The sequence below is a fragment of the Phasianus colchicus genome, chromosome 9, assembly GCF_987193195.1.
Source record: "Phasianus colchicus chromosome 9, bPhaCol1.hap1.1, whole genome shotgun sequence".
NCBI classification, from domain to species: domain Eukaryota; kingdom Metazoa; phylum Chordata; class Aves; order Galliformes; family Phasianidae; genus Phasianus; species Phasianus colchicus.
In genome coordinates this window covers 10,308,445-10,326,563 of record NC_143444.1, presented here as the reverse complement: position 1 = coordinate 10,326,563, position 18,119 = coordinate 10,308,445, and positions in this window count along the sequence as shown.

The window sequence follows — 18,119 nt, the reverse complement described above, 5'->3', positions numbered from 1 at the left end:
CTTTCTAAATAGTTTACCTCCTCTTATTTAACCATGGCACCAAAGATTGTGCTCTTATTCTACTTCAGAAGTTTCTACAGCAGTACACTGGAGTACCTAGATGAGTATAAGCCCATGGGAATTTTGTTTTGCAGATTTTTTTCTTAACCTTGATAATACGACAGAGGAAAATCTCGTACCTTCAAAGTAATGGAAGAAAAAAAAGAAAAAAGAAAAAAGAGTAAACTCAGAAGTTTTCGGTCCTTCCTTTTCCGATTCTTGAATTAAAAAAAACACAGAGTGAAAATGTTTTTTGCCCTTAGATGTTCTATCAAAACAATGCAGCAATCAAAAGTATACAAAAGGAAAAAAAAGTTAATAATGCCCTTAGAGATACCATGCCAGCCAGAGCCCTTGATTTTATGAACAAGAAAAAGAATTATAGATAAAGATACGTGTGCACATGCTTGCTCAGGTAGAGCTAGTGCATGCTATGTAAATTGATTGTATGAGCATAAGGAAGGAGTTCTGTTTCTTGCTATGTACTCATTTACAAAAGAACATTGTGCTTATTCTCCTTTTTTTGGAGGCTATAAAGTAACATCACCATAATTTTTCCCCATGAATCACTGGACTTTTAAGGAATTTCATTGTAATCGTATTTAAACTTCTTTTTTTGTGAGCCACACATTCAGAATGGAGAGGAAACATCAGAGCAGCATCAGCCACCAACCCATTCTGTAGAAATAGAAAGAGCCTTTCTTGCACCTGACTGGTTGCTGGGTGCAATCCAAGAATAAGAAGAGCAACAAGTGAAGCTGGCAGAAATAAGCAAATTGACAAACAAATGCACTTTAGAGGACATTTTCAAAGGATTAAAGCTTGCTAAGGCACTTAATTCTCCCTGACTTTGTGAATCTGTTGTTCACAAGCTGTTCTAAACAATTTCAGATGGACTGGGAGAAAGACGCCTGTTTAAAGAAGCAGGATTACAGAATATCACTTCTGCCAGCCATAAAAAAAAAAATTAAAAATGACATTTTCAACTGTTACTGCTGGAGGGGAAATTATGAAAACTTGAGTAACTTTGAATATTAATTTTCTCTGGTGTGTCTAAGGCCACGCAGGATTTATATTCTCCTAAGGAGGTTTAAGATTTCAGCTGTATTCCCAACAAGGTTACAGTTCAGTGATGGGCTGCAGAAGGAGATTTTATTTCTCCTTCCATGATTTTGATAACATTGAAGGCTGTTGGGGCTCAATTTTCTTCCTAACTCAATTTAAAATCGGCACTCAAGTTGATGAAAATATGATGAAATTGCCTTGTCCATTGATTTTTTAAGTTCTGCTATACAGTTTGATTAATTGGTTTAGTGAAATTGTTTCCTTCTTCTTTCAGGCTTAATACTTCTTTATTTGATTCTCTTTCTTTATTCTTTTTGACTGATTGGCATAAAATGTCATGAAATGATAGCTTTAGAGAACCATTTTCTACATATTTTACCCAAATACTATTACCCAGCTAAGTTGCAAATAGGTACAATCAGTCCCTTAGTGACTCTTATAATTTCTCCACAGGTGTACATTGATGTTCATTTTGCAGCCCTTTAAAAGGTTTGGACTCTCCTCTTTCTGCTTTGCAGTTTACTCTCTCCAGTAAATATGACTGTGCTGTGAACCAGATAAGCAGAATGACCTCAGCCTAGGAAATAACCTCTCCCTGCCATCAGTGAGGATTGGTTTAGAGTCCCTGAAGGAATCTCCCTCACTGCCATTGTGCACATATAAAGTTTATGAAATGAAAGCATAATGCAAAAGATATCATCCATGTATAATAGACAGCCTCAGGACTGTGCATTATAAAGAATGCTACATGCAAAGAAACAGCGTCCATAAATAAATAGTTGGCCTCTGTCTTATCCTTGTCACACAAGGACCATCCAGTTGTCGCTTTTTCCCATTATCAGGCCCCAGTAGTCATCACTAACAGAAACCATCTATTCATCTTATTTAACTTGACATTGGATCCAGTGCTCAGTGGAAAAAAAGACAAGAATTATCTGTACTTCCATGGGCTTGGTTTAGAACATCTCAGCTGTAAAATAAGATATATCACATAACAGAGGAAGTACCAGGAGCTTTTCCTGCAGCAATGTTCTGCCTGTATTTGTTGAACAGGTTTCTTTTTTGCCCTGGTTTAACTCTGATGCTAATATTTCATTCCTTCTGGCAAAAAAAATACAAACCAAATCCCACTGCAATGAATGAATGAAAACTCTGTTGGCTAAAATAACTAAGTTTTATAGGATTTCACAAAGATAAATCAGTGGCAGCATTGTTCAGGACAAAAATAGAGGCACAGATATGTGATTTGTACAAAAGGATGACAGCAAAGGCAAAGAATTCTAGAGCCTAAGTCCAGTGCTCGAAAGATTACTTCCACATTTTGAGGTAATTTATCAGTCAGGTGAGGAAGCAGTCTGCTCTTTAACATTTTGCATACTGTTTCCTAGTATAGAATTTGTTAACATTTTATATTATTTCTGAAACCATTGCAGGATAACTAATTGGACATCAGTGTCTTTTTTCCTGGTACAGATTTTCCTGAAAAATTCTGTCAGAAGATCAATTTTCTGCAAGGCAGATTATCAAACACTTCCCTATTAGTAAGCTGTGAAGACAAAGATCCTCTGGAGTCGAAGCCAGAACTGTTTAGCCCAATATGTTCAGGGTACAAATGAATCTTTATACTCATATGCATATTCACACAGGCTTGGCTTGCTTTTGTTACAGAGAAAGTAATTTTGACCTGTAAAGGAATTAATAAAGGGTTAGTAGTTCATTTTACTGTTGCATGTAGGATAGATACTCAGGTTCCAGAAATACAATTTCTAGGCAGATCACTGGCATCTAATCTACAACTCATTTTTTGGGGTAAAGTACAAGCATGCTGAAACATCTCATTGTTTCAATATTTCTTGAGATCTATAATTTTATTAAAATAATTGTTGAATCATAATGCAGTTTAAGCGAGGAATGTAGCTCAGCTTGCTCATCCCAGAAACCAGGAATTCCTATCACTGTCACTCACTGCTCAGAAATGATTTGCCTGATTTCACAGGGCATCATTTCAATTCGACATATATCTAACTGCCATGGCTCCAGTTTCTTTTGTTTAAGAGATTTGCTTTACTTTAGGATTTGCAGTATTCTTTCCTATTTAGTGTTTAGTGTTAGTACTATTATCCTTTTTGCAACAACTCAAAAACATGCTTGATTTACCCCTCTCCTAGCATTTTAAATGATTTCCTGGTGCCTACATGCCAGATTCCGGGTGTTAAGGAAGGTCAAAGCAATGACAGCCTTCAGGGCTCTGTCTCTGAATGCTAAATTGCCTACTCATCACTCATCACCAGCACAAGCTCATCCAGAAAATACAGCCATAGCATAATGGAAGTAGTGCTTGAATAAGCTTCAGACTTTCTTTTCATCATTTATAGCTTTCCAAATTTTATAGTTAGGGCCTGATTTTCTCAGGAGTAAGTATTCTCTCTTCACCCCGACTGTAAAAGAAATCCCTGTTTGAGAATATACCTCCTATAATTCCTTTTTCTTCCAAGGTAACAATAAGGACCTATCCCTGGACTGTCTGAATGGGTGATGATCAGCAGCACTGACCAGAAAGCAGGATGTTACAAGGGTGCAGGAAAAGAATATATGGAAAGTGGGCTCCAAAAAGTATTCATTGCTTTGGGGATATCTTGACAACAGTATCTATTAGGGAGCCTTACCAGAGAAGAAAAAAATAATTCTTATAACTCTGTTCACTCTATCTTACGTTTCTGAAACAAAAAATCTTCAGTTATTAAACTTGATGCCATGTTGTTCCTTGTAATACTTTTGTTTCCTTTATCATGAAATGAGAAACATGCTGTTCTCAATATTCAGGTACATCACAAAATCAAGCATTCTATTAATGATCTCTTACTTTACAGTATCAGAACATTACTTCAAAGTACATGCCTGAAGGAGCAACGCACACAAATTAACAGGACCTTAACTTCATGTCCTTAAGTTTGTGCTCCGGTTCCTTTACATGTATTCTGTCAGAAAAAGAGAATTCAGAAATGAATACACGTGAGACTACAGGTGTGCTGTGTATCTCCGCTTTCTGTATCACTCTCATCCTCTTTGGGCCAAATTCTGATGCCTTGTTTGCATTAAGCAGTACCCTATCTCACTAAGATTTCTTGTACAGCAAGATACCATCCAGCCTGAGTGAGGGCTTCAGAATCTGATCATTTATAAAGAATACTTTTCTTCAAATATGGGTACAAGACTGATAACTGAAATGAGTTCTTATCATCTAATGCATAATTACTATTTTCAAAAATGTTTCCATGCAACTTTCATACTACACTGTAGCTGAGAAATCCCATTAGCTTCAGATACCACGTGTGGTGACAATGACCTGGAACACTGAAAGGCTAATGGAATTGCACAGGTGTCACTGCAGACGTCATCTGAAAGCAGTGAAGTTGTGCAAAGGTAGCTGAAAGCATAATTTGCCTAAAAAATATTTCTGATGGGCAAGTATATGATAGAAGGAGGCCAGTGTGATTGCTAGGGCCAAAGCTGAGTTTGAAGTGCCAGCAGTTGCGAAAAAAGAAACATTTTCCAAGAGCAGCTTGCTTACATAAGGGATGGAAATTCATGGCAACTACTGATCTACAGCATTCTGTGTAAATACATCATGCCCTCTTGGACATCTTTCCATGGGGGAACTGTATTTTAAAAAATTAAAAATGAGATTTCAGGAGGCATATGTAGAGATTTCACTGAAAGCATCATCAAAACATTTCTTAAAATAAGAATAAAAATTAATGTGACTTAAATGAAGAGGTGAAAACTTTTTCCTATTTTCTTAATTTAAATATTGTTACTTCCATAATGGCATATACTATATTTTTACTACTATTTGAAAAAGGAGGCACTTATTGGATTCTTTTTATCCTTAAACATATATTACTATATTTATTACAATAAATGCATGTTTTCAATTTAACTTTTTAAGAAGTTCTTGTTCTGATCACTAATTCAAATTCTATTCTACCATCAGTTACTATCCCTAACTTCAACGCCATCACGCATCTTCATAATTATTTTTTCACTGAATAGTGGTTGGATGAGAGAACTCTGCTTTTAACCCTTGAACACATAAGCACGTAAGCATACCAATGATTTTATTCTTTTAAAGGAAAGATATGTCTCTTTTTTTGCTTTTTTATGTCGGTATCACTAGACAAAATCTTTGTTTAATGTTGAAGAAAATCAATGTAGAATATAGCCTGGTCTCCAGCCTCAAAAGTTGGAGGGAAAATGTCACATCAACCTTCCCACATTCATATCATTATTTCCAACAAACTCCAGCCCTTCATCTGGCTTACGTTACGTAGTTAAAACTTTGAATATGAAAATCTTATAGAAAATTAAATACAAAACCTCCACAGTTTCTTCTTTACAAACACCACTAATCAACAGGGCAGCATAAGCAGATGACCCACACTCCCTTCCACGTGGCCATTCATCCTACAGCAACACAGCCAAACTTGGAAGGCCTTATGCAAACCTGCAGCACTCTCTCCTTCTCTGCCTCTTTCCTGTTATCCTAGCTTTAACCATAGCGTTTGCAGTGCAATATGTTGGTCATCAAATTAGAATTCAGCTAGTTCTTCTTTGGAATATATTCCACTGCAGAAAATAGGATGTTAAATATTCTGACCTACTCCATAATTGATATCACAGGAAGCAGCAAGTATGCGAAACATGAAAGAGAAGTCCCAGAGATCTTTTGAAAGGAATTGGACAACCCCTCCTCCTTTCAATAAACTGGTGAAACAATCACCAAAACAAGTGGTTTTAAGATCTCTTTATCTCTCTGTATAAATTCATTTGCATTAAAACCCATGAATATTTCACCTAGTCTTCAATTCTTATGGTTGGGAGGGGGGTAATGTCACTTCAGTGAATATTTTTTTCAGAATGAAGGTTCAAAGCTGATGCCTACACTGAGCGCTTTCATGCAGGCACTGCACTGTAGCAAGTTGAAAGGAAATCTCATTAGAAGAGGATTCCGGGAGAAAAAAAAAAAAGCACCATCACTGTTAGTGCTAATTAGCAGCTTTTTCTGCTGTTTCAAAAGAAGCTCCAGAACCCAAACGAATAGATGGATTATTTCACCCCAGTAGTATTCTTCCAGGTCAGGGGTGAGACACCTTGTGAGTGTGAGACTAGTTCTTGTTCCAATCCAACTGCCAGACAGCCTGCCTCTTCGTTAACCCAGCAATAATTGGAAACCCAATTCTGTGACTCTGTAATACCAATAACAGGAAACAAAAGAGGTGCGATTTCCATTAGAGCTGATGGAGCTCTTCTCTTTCGAAACTAACCGAATGGTAAATCAAAGATGTGCCAAACTATCAGTCAGAACTTTAAATTCTGACACAGGTAGAACATACATCTTCCAGCCCCGAGAAAACTGTAAAGACTTGGTTGCACACTGAATTTAGTAGACACAAGGAACGAAGGGACCAGACTTTCGGTGCAATGGTAAATTTAATATGAATTGGAAATGAAAAATAAGGATGTCAGAAGTAGGCAATCATTTTAAACCACCATCGATTCTTTCTTTTATTCACTTCAGCTTGGATTAAAGAAAGGCATAGGCAAGTATTCAAATTCATAGCATATACAGAACACCCCAAGGAAATCAGAACAACATAATCCATCCAGTCCGTCAGCGTGCATAAGCAGTATGTATGTTTTTCATACCCATTTATGTCAATTTATGTTTTCTTAACTACGCAAATCATACAGAAAAGAATCAGAATTCACATTCCTGACTTCTAACAAAAAACCATTTTCTCAGTCTTTCTAAGGGTCAGAATTCTAGGCTGTTACTAATGCTCAGCACCTTCAAGAAACAGGCCCAAATACCTCCAGAGAATCACTCAAATGTTGATCAGTGCAGACTTCCATGTGTAAAACTGAATACCACATGACAACATCTGTGGTACTCGAAAAGAGAAAATCAGAGTCAGTACATCTTATTTCATCATAAGTAAGCATATGTTTAAAGGAAATTATATCGATATTCTTGTGGCATGCATTGTTGGCTCATTAGCCAAAGTCTGAAGGAAACTGGCAAAATTGTTTTAGTTAGAGTTCTTTAGCTGTCTTTCCTGGGAACTTCCTTGACTTCAGAAAATCTAAGCCCTTTTCATCTTGACCATAGCTTTGGACTTAGAATGGCTTCTTAGGTTAAATTTTTTTAATCAGGTTTACCAGCTGTAGAGCTCCTGTAAGGATGAAAATCTTTGATAAGGCTATCTAAACTGTAATATTTTCTTTAGGCTATATTTCACCTTGACCATAACACACTTAAGCTGTCACAGTCCCTCTGAGAACAGCCATTCTAATTTCATTTTACTAGAACTTAATTATTGTTGATGTCCTTTTAAAAGAAAACAAAACCTAGCAAGAAGACATAATGGATTTTTCTAAGTATCGCTGATAGAAATTTTCTATCGTTGATAGAAAAACTTGGAATAGACTAGAATGAAAGCAGAGGGAAGGCTTAGACCCCCATGGGAGCTGGGGCTTAGAGACACACCTTGCTGTAAACAGTTCTAATTTTTACATGCTCTAAGCTGTTGCTGATGGGATTAATTTCTATGAAATACTGTAATATTTCTGTCTTTTTCATGTGTATTTCGTATCACAAACTGGAACCCATTCACAAGTGAATGTGGCTCTGATTAATAAATTTATTTAACTGCCTTTTGTTCCTATAGATACAAACATTTGAAAGATGCAAGACAAAAGTGCTCTGGTTCTAACAGAGATATAATCAGCAGAGGCAATAGAATGCCAGTTTTGATTAGAAGTTTGAAATCCAATTAAAAGGCTGCTGAGGCAGGATTAATATTTCTACCACTCACGCTGCACCACAGCACTTGTGCACGGTAAGAGGTGACCAGGAAGGATTAACATGACCTTTTCTTAATAAGCAGACAATAAGCTTTTAGAGACTGGGTGGTAAACAAAGCAAAGTGCTGGAAAGGAGCAAGATCACATCCCTTTTCATTAAGCTTGTTCTGATTCTTTTTGCTGATATATATATTTTTTAATCTGTAAGGCTTTTTTCCATCCCTTATAATTCCATCACTTGTGTATGCCAAAACTGGGAACCAAATGTATTGTGCTACCTCATTCAAATTGCTCAGACTGAAATCACCTCACTATTAAAATAAGTGAAATAAGAAAACTCAATACGTATGTACAACACTGTATGAAAATACAGTAAAAAGTTACAACAGTGGATATTAAACATGAGATAACATTTTAACCTGAAGGAACCTAAAGATTTGGGTGGCTTGGTATCTAATTTTACCTACTCACACTGAACCAGCTTGATGTGTCTCACAGACTCTGTGCACGGTAACTACAAAAACCTTAATGAGGAAATCAAAAAGAATTTTTCTATCCCCTCTGCAAAAGACTCCTCAGGCTGATCAGAGCTCATTGATCCTTCCGTGCCTACTCCTCTTTTCTCACAGGCACCATTGTGTCCGCGCTCTTGCACTGGAATATGTATCAAATATAAATGCCTTATATTTCCAAGGAAAATTGATTTAATAACAATATCCTCAGTGTCTCCAATTTTGTGCAGCCTACCTTCTTCCTGAGCCAAAAATCAATTTATGTTTCCTATCCGTGTACTCCATACTTAACCCAGACATTAAGGACACTCAAGGGAAGTGTTTGTACTTCCTCAGAATTGCACTGTTTGGGCAGAAAGGGCCAGTATTGTCAAAATTATTGCAGAATGTGGCTTAAAAATTTTCTGCTGATTGTACAAGAGACTTTTTTACTGCATACTTTTAGCAAAGTGACAGTTTATTTGAGATTTTCATGACTAACTATAGTAATAGTATGATGAGATGCTTCATTTTCATCCCATTTTTTTCCATGTTTTATATTGCAAAATGCGACATAACAAGAAGTTTTATGAGCAACGGAACAGACCGAGTCCAGTTTTTCAAAGCACTTATTCTTCATGGGAGACTGTAACCGAGGAAGATGCTGTGAAGATACCTCTCATTAAACAAGATCCTAACGCATGAGAAAAAATAACAGATGATACTGATTTCTGCAGTATTTAGTGAAACACTGGAAAATTGGTACAGACAAATTAAAATAAACAATTTTTTTAAAGTAACAAAAAAAATGTTTTCCTAAGATTCTCAAGCTTTTTTTTTTTTCTTTTTTAATGTGAATTCTGTGGTGCATAGCATAGATTGAATTCAAGCTCCATGTTTTCCCTGAAAGAGATCATTAACGGGATTATTCTTCTTTGCTAGGCTATTTCACAAAATCTGTAGGAATTTATTATTACTCATCCATTTCAAAATATGTTTCAAATTCATCAGTGAATTCAAAACAGATTTACAGGCTGAAAAATAACACATTTTCTTAAGAAACAGTAAACTATCAAAATCACCACTGAAAAATCAATATTTTTACCATGCTCAAGTGAAGAGATTGAGTGATGTTACAGTAGGAAAGTTAGTGATTTCCATGTCAAACGCCTTCATTCAACAACAACAAAATCTAAGATTTTTTTTTTTTTAATTTAATGTCGGATAAATTCCCATTTTTAAATGTGATGTATCATTTACATTAAAAAAAAAAAAAAAAAAAAAGGAAGACGATTCACAAAATCACAGTATCACAGCATCACCAAGGTTGGAAAGGACCTACAAGATCATCCAGTCCAACCATCCACCTATCACCAATAGTACTCACTAAACCACATCCCCCAGCACAAAATCCAAATGTTCCTTGGACACCTCCAGGATCAGTGACTCCACCACCTCCCTGGGCAGCCCATTCCAGTGCCTGACCACTCTTTCAGAAAAGTAGTATTTCCTAACATCCAGCCTAAATCCCCCCTGGTGCAGCCATTCCCTCCAGTCCTATCACCAGTTACATGACAGAAGAGGATGACCCCCAGCTCGCTACAACCTCCCTTCTGGTATTTATAAAGAGCAGTAAGTTCTCCCCTGAGCCTCTTCTTCTCCAGACTGAACAATCCCAGCTCCTTCAGCTTCTCCTCATAAGGTTGGTGCTCGGACCCCTCACCAGCTTTGTCACCCTTCTTTGAACCCGTTCCAGGGCCCAAAACTGGACACAGTACTCGAGGTACAGCCTCACCAGAGCTGAGTACAGGGGGGACAATCACTTCCCTGTTCCTGCTGGCAACACTGTTTTTGATGCAAGCCAGGATGCCATTGGCCTTCTTGGCCACCTGGGCACACTGCTGGCTCATGTCCAGCGAGCATCAGTCAATAACCCCAGGTCCATTTCCTCTACGCAGTGTTCCTGCCCCAAGCCTGTAGAGTTGCCTGGGGTTGTTGTGGCCAAAGTACAGGACCTGGCATTTGGCCTTGTTGAAACTCATCCCATTGGCTTCAGCCCAGCTATCCAGCCTGTCCAGATCCCTCTGCAGGGCCTCGCTACCCCCAGGCAGATTGACACTTCCAGCCAACTTGGTGTCATCCGCAAACTTACTGAGGGTGCACCCTCAGTAAGGTACCTCAGTATTGTTTTTGTGGTATTTAATCAAGCAACGAATTTATGTCTTAATAAAAAAAAATCAACCTTTTTCCTCCATTCAAATGTCTGTATCATCTATTATACATTATGAATAAGTAAAATGCATTAATTAGAAAATAATATAAAAAGAAACACATATTCTATACATGTTTTTCTAAAGTCCTCAGGCTGATCTGTGGATAAATGACCATATATCAACAAACTGGAACAAAGTAGGTGATGAGGAAACTATTTCTCCAAACTCTGGACAGCAAAGAAAAACAGAATCCAACTCAAATTTTGTAATTCCTCACCTCTTGCTTCAGCTACTGAAGTAGGGATTCATGGGGAAAGAGGCTGTGATTCACAGAGAAATTTTATCTTTCATTTACTATTGTTAGAATGAATGCCACAGTTCTGCATTACAGTTTCCAGGTTAGTTCTCATTTAATTTTAAAGTAATGATTTCCAGTCAGATAAAAAGAATCACCATGAAATGAGCAGTCAGCAGGTAGTATTTTTTTTCTATAAACTGAGCTGCCATTAAACTGTTTTTATCCCCAAAATATGACATGTGCTCCTATTAGAGTGATTTTGTTACACAATAATTTAGATAGATGTCAAGCCAATGCTTGTGGAGGATTGCTGAGGACCCTTTACACTAAGTAGTTTAGCAAGAAAGTAATAAAAAATTCCACACAGGTAAGCGAAGGTAATGCAGCCAGGAGAAATACTAGCCCAACTTTTGCAATGAAAGTCTTTCAACTGACAGTCATGGAGGAATGTGTTTTTCATGTTTTAATAAATACCTCTTTGAAAACATCAGCTAAGTGCTCAGTAGTGGTTTAAAAGCAAACTCACTGATTTGAAAGGCACTGAAGACTAGAACAGACAATATGATTATGCCACTGCATAAACTGGAGTTTGCTTCCTCTCAAAAACATACCATGGAGATGAAAAAGGTGCAGGGAAAAGCTACAAGAGTGATCAAATACATGGATTAGCTTTTGTAAAAGGAGCAGCTAAGTAGATTAGTATTTTTCTCTCTGAAAAGGAGACAACTGAAGGCTGAATGCAGAGGTCTGCAGTATTGTGAGTGAAGAGCAGACAGTCAGTGAACAGTGATGATTGCAGGCTGCTTCTTCCAATACAAAAATGGAGAAGAACAGTGGGTGGAAGATATCAAAATTGCTGGGCTAGGATCAGGGCGAACTTCCTTGCACTATGTATAATATTGATAATGTTCTGTGATCCCCTTCACCAAGAAAAACTGCAAGTCGGTTGAATAAACAATCCCACTGCAGTCAATGGATGTGTCCTATTTGGCCTAGCAGAGGATTCAACTTTGAGTGCTTAGATCTCAGAATGACTATTAGGTTTGCAAAAGGATGTTGCTGACATACGGGACACTGCAAAATTTTCCAATTTTTCCAGCTGGTTATACTTTTCACTCTAAGTCAGATTTCAGATTCATCTACTCCCTCACCCATTCATTCTACTCTAAACCTGACCTTGTTTGTCCCTCGACTCTGTTTCACCACAGTTCAAAGTGATTATTTTACTCATGTAGCACCGTCTATCTTACAGTCTGCCTCTTTTTTTTCCTTTAGTCATGTGCAATAAAAGTACCCACTAAATTTTCATATGCTGCATAATGTGCCAAGTTACCTCATGAAGGATAGCCCATAAAATACTGTTCTGACAACAGTGTCAAATATACTATATAGTTTATATAAAATTAGATTTGTCCTTCAACGTGTGAACATCAATCCATAAAAAGATTACTTTAATTAAATTTTTACCCCAAGAAGCAAAAAATATATTTTGTCAGTGGTCTTGCCACACTGAATAAGTCCTTGGAATAATAAGAAAGTGAACACTCATGAGACAGAAATGTTCATTGCATTACAGGTTTTGCAAGCAAGCAGTTCACAACAGAAGGCAATAAAACAGTCTTGAGACATTGACTTAATTTATTTTGTGAGTTCCCTTGACTTTGCATTTTTTTTCATGTATGCAAATGTGTTTTCTACATATCTATTTATCACGTTTTATTTGGGAAGAAGATGGCAGTTGGAGAGTTCAGTTGATTTGAAATATTTCTTCTGCATCTCTCCTAATATAAAAAATATGACTACAGGCAAATAGATCAATATTTTTTTCTGTCTACTACCTTAAATTTGTAAGGTCAGTAAAACAATAAGCCAAAATTACTATTAAATCTGCTCAATGACTCTTGCTCTCAGTGCACCTTTCGTAAGGACTGTCAGTATTTTTAAGAAGCTATTTTATACTGTGCATATAGGTATATATAACATGGATAAATAATATTTGAGTTACAGCACTAATGTGATTAACAAATTTAATTTTAACTGCAATAGATGTCAACATCTTCAGTGTACACCCTTGGGTTCAGGGGATCAGTTGTTTTTACATCAGAAGAGGGTTAACTGTTCTGAATGGCAGCAGCTGTGCAACATGGCTATAGCATGAAAGAAAACAACGCACAAGCATGTGAGGAAATTTCTCTAGACACTGAGGTGAGAGAGCAGGCTGCAACATGTATGCGTACACCCAAAGAGGCCAAACACATTGCTGTCTTTTCACAAGAATTGCAATGCACCATCATGACTGCCAGGTCTCAAGACATTTCTCTGGTGTGAAAATGTAGTTGTTTGCTCACATGTGAGTTGGGAATGATCCCTACAAAATGCAGCCATGCAGCATACCTAAACTGTATCGTAGTGAAGCTTATATGTATCCAGATGGACAGCAACTGAAATAGTTCCAACATCAGATGTAGTGTCACTACTCCATCAGTGAGAAATGCACCAGCTATAATTAACACTGTTGCTTCTCAATAGGACAAATTAGCCCACGCAGAGCTCCTGCTGCAAGACTGCACTTTATATTAGGATAGCTAGCATATGTAAAACCCGGCTCATCAGGTCCAAAAGAGCCCTGTGGTAGATTCATCCTGATTGCATGCAGTACAAAACAGCTCCCCAGAAACAAAAAGAATGGTTTCATAGAAATACAAAGTCTATTTTAAAAGCTGAAAAAGATGTTGCTTACAACTCTAGTAAGTGTTCATACTCTCATCTATACATAATGATGAAGCATCCCATCCTGCCTCTGGTCCCATCCTGTAAAGATACAAGCATTTTTCTCTTTTTTTAACATAGAGTTTTTTGCACGTCTAGGGAAAGAAACCTGTATTTCTGTGTGAATTTCCTGGTCAGAACAATTGAAAATGCACACTACAGGACATGAACTGTGGACCTCATATACTCATATAAAACAGCTGCTTATTAAATTTCTAGATATCTTTTAGGTATTGGACACCCTGGACAAACGGCCAAATTCCCCTTCACCCACCTACAAAAATCTCTGTTGGAAGAGGTGATCACTTTCACAGAAATCTAACCATATGATGGCCAATATCTGACCAGTTGACATTTTTATCCTTCTCACATTTAACGGGACCACTTCTGTTAGCAAAAACAACATTGGTCTCAGAGAATTGATAATGAGCCAGATTGTTTCTAGGCAGCAATAAAGAGCAGTAAAACCAGGGGAAAACAATCGAAATGTTCCTATTGACAGTAGTTTAGCATCTAGCCCTTGCATTTCAAGATCCTTCTAAGGAAAAGTAAAGGAGATAATTTAATTTAGACTTCTTTCACTACCTGCCTATGAGTCTTTTCAACATCACATTTTCAAATGTGATGTTGTTTAGCAAATTAGAAAACAACAACTACATATTGACAGCACTGTGGCAGTTGAGGTAGTATCCATGCAGCTGTATTAATTACTTCTGTGCTTAACATACAATTCCCCCTACAAATAAGCAACTGTTTAAAAAGGTTCTGTGAATTGACAAATTCCTTCTGAAATTAAATAACTTCGTAAAAGAGCTTCTGTAAATTCCTGGTCTTTATCTGATAATAAATGCAATATTTGAAACAATGGAGGAAGTAATTAAATTTACATCTCAGAATGGGTGGTAGTTTATAAGCACTTGGTGATATTTATAAAAGCTTCAGGAGGAATCATGGAGATCTCAGTTACTCATAAACACAACCATATTGTTGTACTGGGATTATGTTTATCTGTCAATAGGCTATTCCAATTTTATAGAGGAACAAATAAACAAAAAAGTAGGGACCTTAGATTTGCCAGTTCTACCCTGATGGAGACTTGACTCTGCACCAGATCTCCATGAAGGAGGAGGAGCTAGAAGGGCAGGAAGCCTCCTAAACTGTTGGGCTAGATGGCAAATCTAGAAGCTCAAGGTATGTGGTATGACCTCAGCAGATGTTCCAGTATTGTACTGGAATTGAATTTCAGAATAATATCATTGGTTTTTTCAGTCAACTGACAAACATACCTGAGGCCAAATAATATTTTAAAGCCAGTTTTGCCAGCAGTGACAATCTTCATACTCACTCAAACAATCTGTGCCTCAGAGATTTGACTCGCACCTGTTTCATGTATACATTGTCAAGAAGAAAGAGAATAAATAAATAAAATAATATACTTGAGAGTTTAACCTCTGAATCAGAATACAGTGGAGAAAGAGAAAAAATCTACTTCAACAGGTATAGTAAAATAAATCTGTTTTGACATATTTGACAATCATGTTTTCACTGACCTCTTTTTGTTTGAAGGGATGGGAAGAAAAGCAGCGCTTACAGTGGTTATTTTGGAACAAATGAAAACAATCAGAAAGTTTATATCATTTTGTTGCAATGGCTAAGAGCCAATCCGTTTAATAATATATAAATTTAGCTCGTTGTATTTACTTTTCAAGTTGGCAGAGTACACTAGAACTCCTTACCTACATTTGCTACAAATCACCTCTTTAAAAGACAAATATATTTTATATTTTAAATAAAACTGTTTTGTACTTATTAATATGAATATTAAACTATTCCTGAAAATAATTTCCTAAAATAGTCCTGAAAATAGAAAGCAATTCTGTGATGTTTTTTCTATGTCAGATGATACCAATAAGAACAAGTTTTGATTATTTCTAACTGAATAAAGTTCATGAACATTTCAGGAAGCTATAAAAATAAGAGTATTCAAAGAAAAAACTCTCCTCATGTGAAGCTTACAAACTCGCTAAGCAAATAGAATCTCCCTATTGGGACTGTTGGTACACATCATTTGAAGTCTTAGAAGCTGTAATGATTTAAACCAGCTGAGGTAAATCTGGATCGTAACCCAAATCCTTAAAAAATGTTATTTTATTTTTTGCAGGTTATCTAATTTTAGATGTGAATAAAATAAAAATAATGTAAAACAATAAAAATTTATACTCAATCAGAAACATTAAATTGTAGCAGTAGGGAGAACAATTGAAATTCATGGGAATCTATAGCAATCCAACCTTACAGAACAATATAGAATGAAAAGTGAGGAAATCCTACAACTTTTTAACACTGACTTTATCTCTGAAACAGCAGAGAATAAGAAAAACTTGTCTAAGCCTGTATGTGAAATGACAGTTAAGTTTCACTTGAGCGCAAGAAAAGAAGATGTACAGACATTCCTGATTTAGCACACTTTCTTCCTTCTAATATTTTTAAATGGACATTTCCCATACTCCTGCAGGACAAGAATATGAACGCCAGACTCTTCTGATGAAGTCTGAATTGTTTTACAGGTGTACAGGTTTCTGTAAGAATGTTGAAACCTGAATGGACCCAAAACGGAGAACAATATTTTTTCTTTTTTTTTTTTAAGCAAAAATTCAGTTTCTAATGCTAACAAAACATCACGTATTATAATTAAAAACTCATCTTAATATTTCTTTAAAAATAACTTTCCAGGTTTCCACATAGTCTACACTGTAGAGCCTGCAGCAATACAGTGATAGGTATTCTCCCAAGAAAAATGTACTTTCAAATATTTAATTGCAACATAACAAAGGCCGTATTCAAGTTAAAATCTGTAAATCAAATGCTCAACCCTACGCTGATTTTTTTCTGGACTGCATTCTTGTGTCTCAAGAAATATTTTGTGAGTCATTGCTCAAAAACATCACATATATTAAGCAAGAGCAAGTTTATTCTCCCAATAAAATATGAACTTTATCATTTCTTTTCACTTTAAAACTGCTCTGCCATCATTTATATCTGAAATTCCCTTAAAACCTGTTTCTTTGAACAGATTAAAGAAAAGAAAGATTTAAGAGTATCAAATTATACTGTAATAGAGAGTACTTGTTTGAAAAATCCAGAAGAATTAGATTATATTAAATTAGAAAGTTTACACCAAAAACCTATTCTTCAGTCTTGGATAAAGAGAAGAAATTCATCCATCTTTTGAGAATTCTATATTTTGAATTGTTTTGTCAGTATCACAATGACATGTAGGACATCAATCAACCATTTAACAACAGAAGTAGCTCTTGAATTTCCAAAATTATTCTTTCAAATATACTACATATGTTTCTTCAAAGACTCGTTAGAGGATTTGTGATGGATACAGTTTCATTTTGTTACACTCCAGAGGCTGAAAATTTGAAATAAGTGCTCCATATGTCATGTTTCAAAGAAAGATGGAACACCTCAGGGGGCTATTCTGTATCTGACAACAGTTTATTGTATAATTCTAACTTGTCAACTTATTGTCATCATTTGCAGTACTTAATTATAAGCTTCCATATTTCATTATAAATAGCTTACTGTAACCTTGATAACTTTATTCACTTTCTGTTGAAGGCTCTTGAGCAGCATATAGCATAACTAAAAACAGAGTGCCTAATAAATGTTTCATATAGGCACCCTTTGTCACATACTTATCATTTGTAATGTACTAAAAATGCATCATAAAATATGTATTAAGACTTTTATAGATGCTGTATTATATATTTTTATATACATTATGAACCGTTTTTAAGTCAAGTAGCTTTTTATCAGTATAAAGAATTATTCAAAAAGTCGTTGCACAATTCAAATGATTACATCACGTTGCCACTTACCATTTAAAACTCTTATACACACCACATTTTGGTTGATAATTAATTCACACCATAAAGAAATGGTAAGTTTATACAATGAGATTTATAGAAAGAGTCAGTAGATTGTATAGTATTCAGGCTAACATACTCTGTGGGGCTCTGGTAGGCTGTGAAGCTACTGTAAGCCAGTGAAAAAGAACACCTAAATCAAATCATCACCTGTGTGTGATTTCACTGTCCTTTATTCTTGTTAAAGAAACTTTTTGATACGCTAGTTTAGATTCAAGCTTTGTTTAAATCAGCCCCACATCTAAAATCGGAATGTCCTTGGGGAAAAAAGCAATTACTGCACAATCTAAAGAAATCTGGGTAGCAAGAGCAGACAGTACTGAAAGATTCAATATTACTATGAATAAAAGGGAACTAAAAGTACACATAGAGAAAGAGTCGACTAAATGATGACAGCAAACTATTTATTTTTTTAATATATGATCTTGACTTTTTCATAGAAATG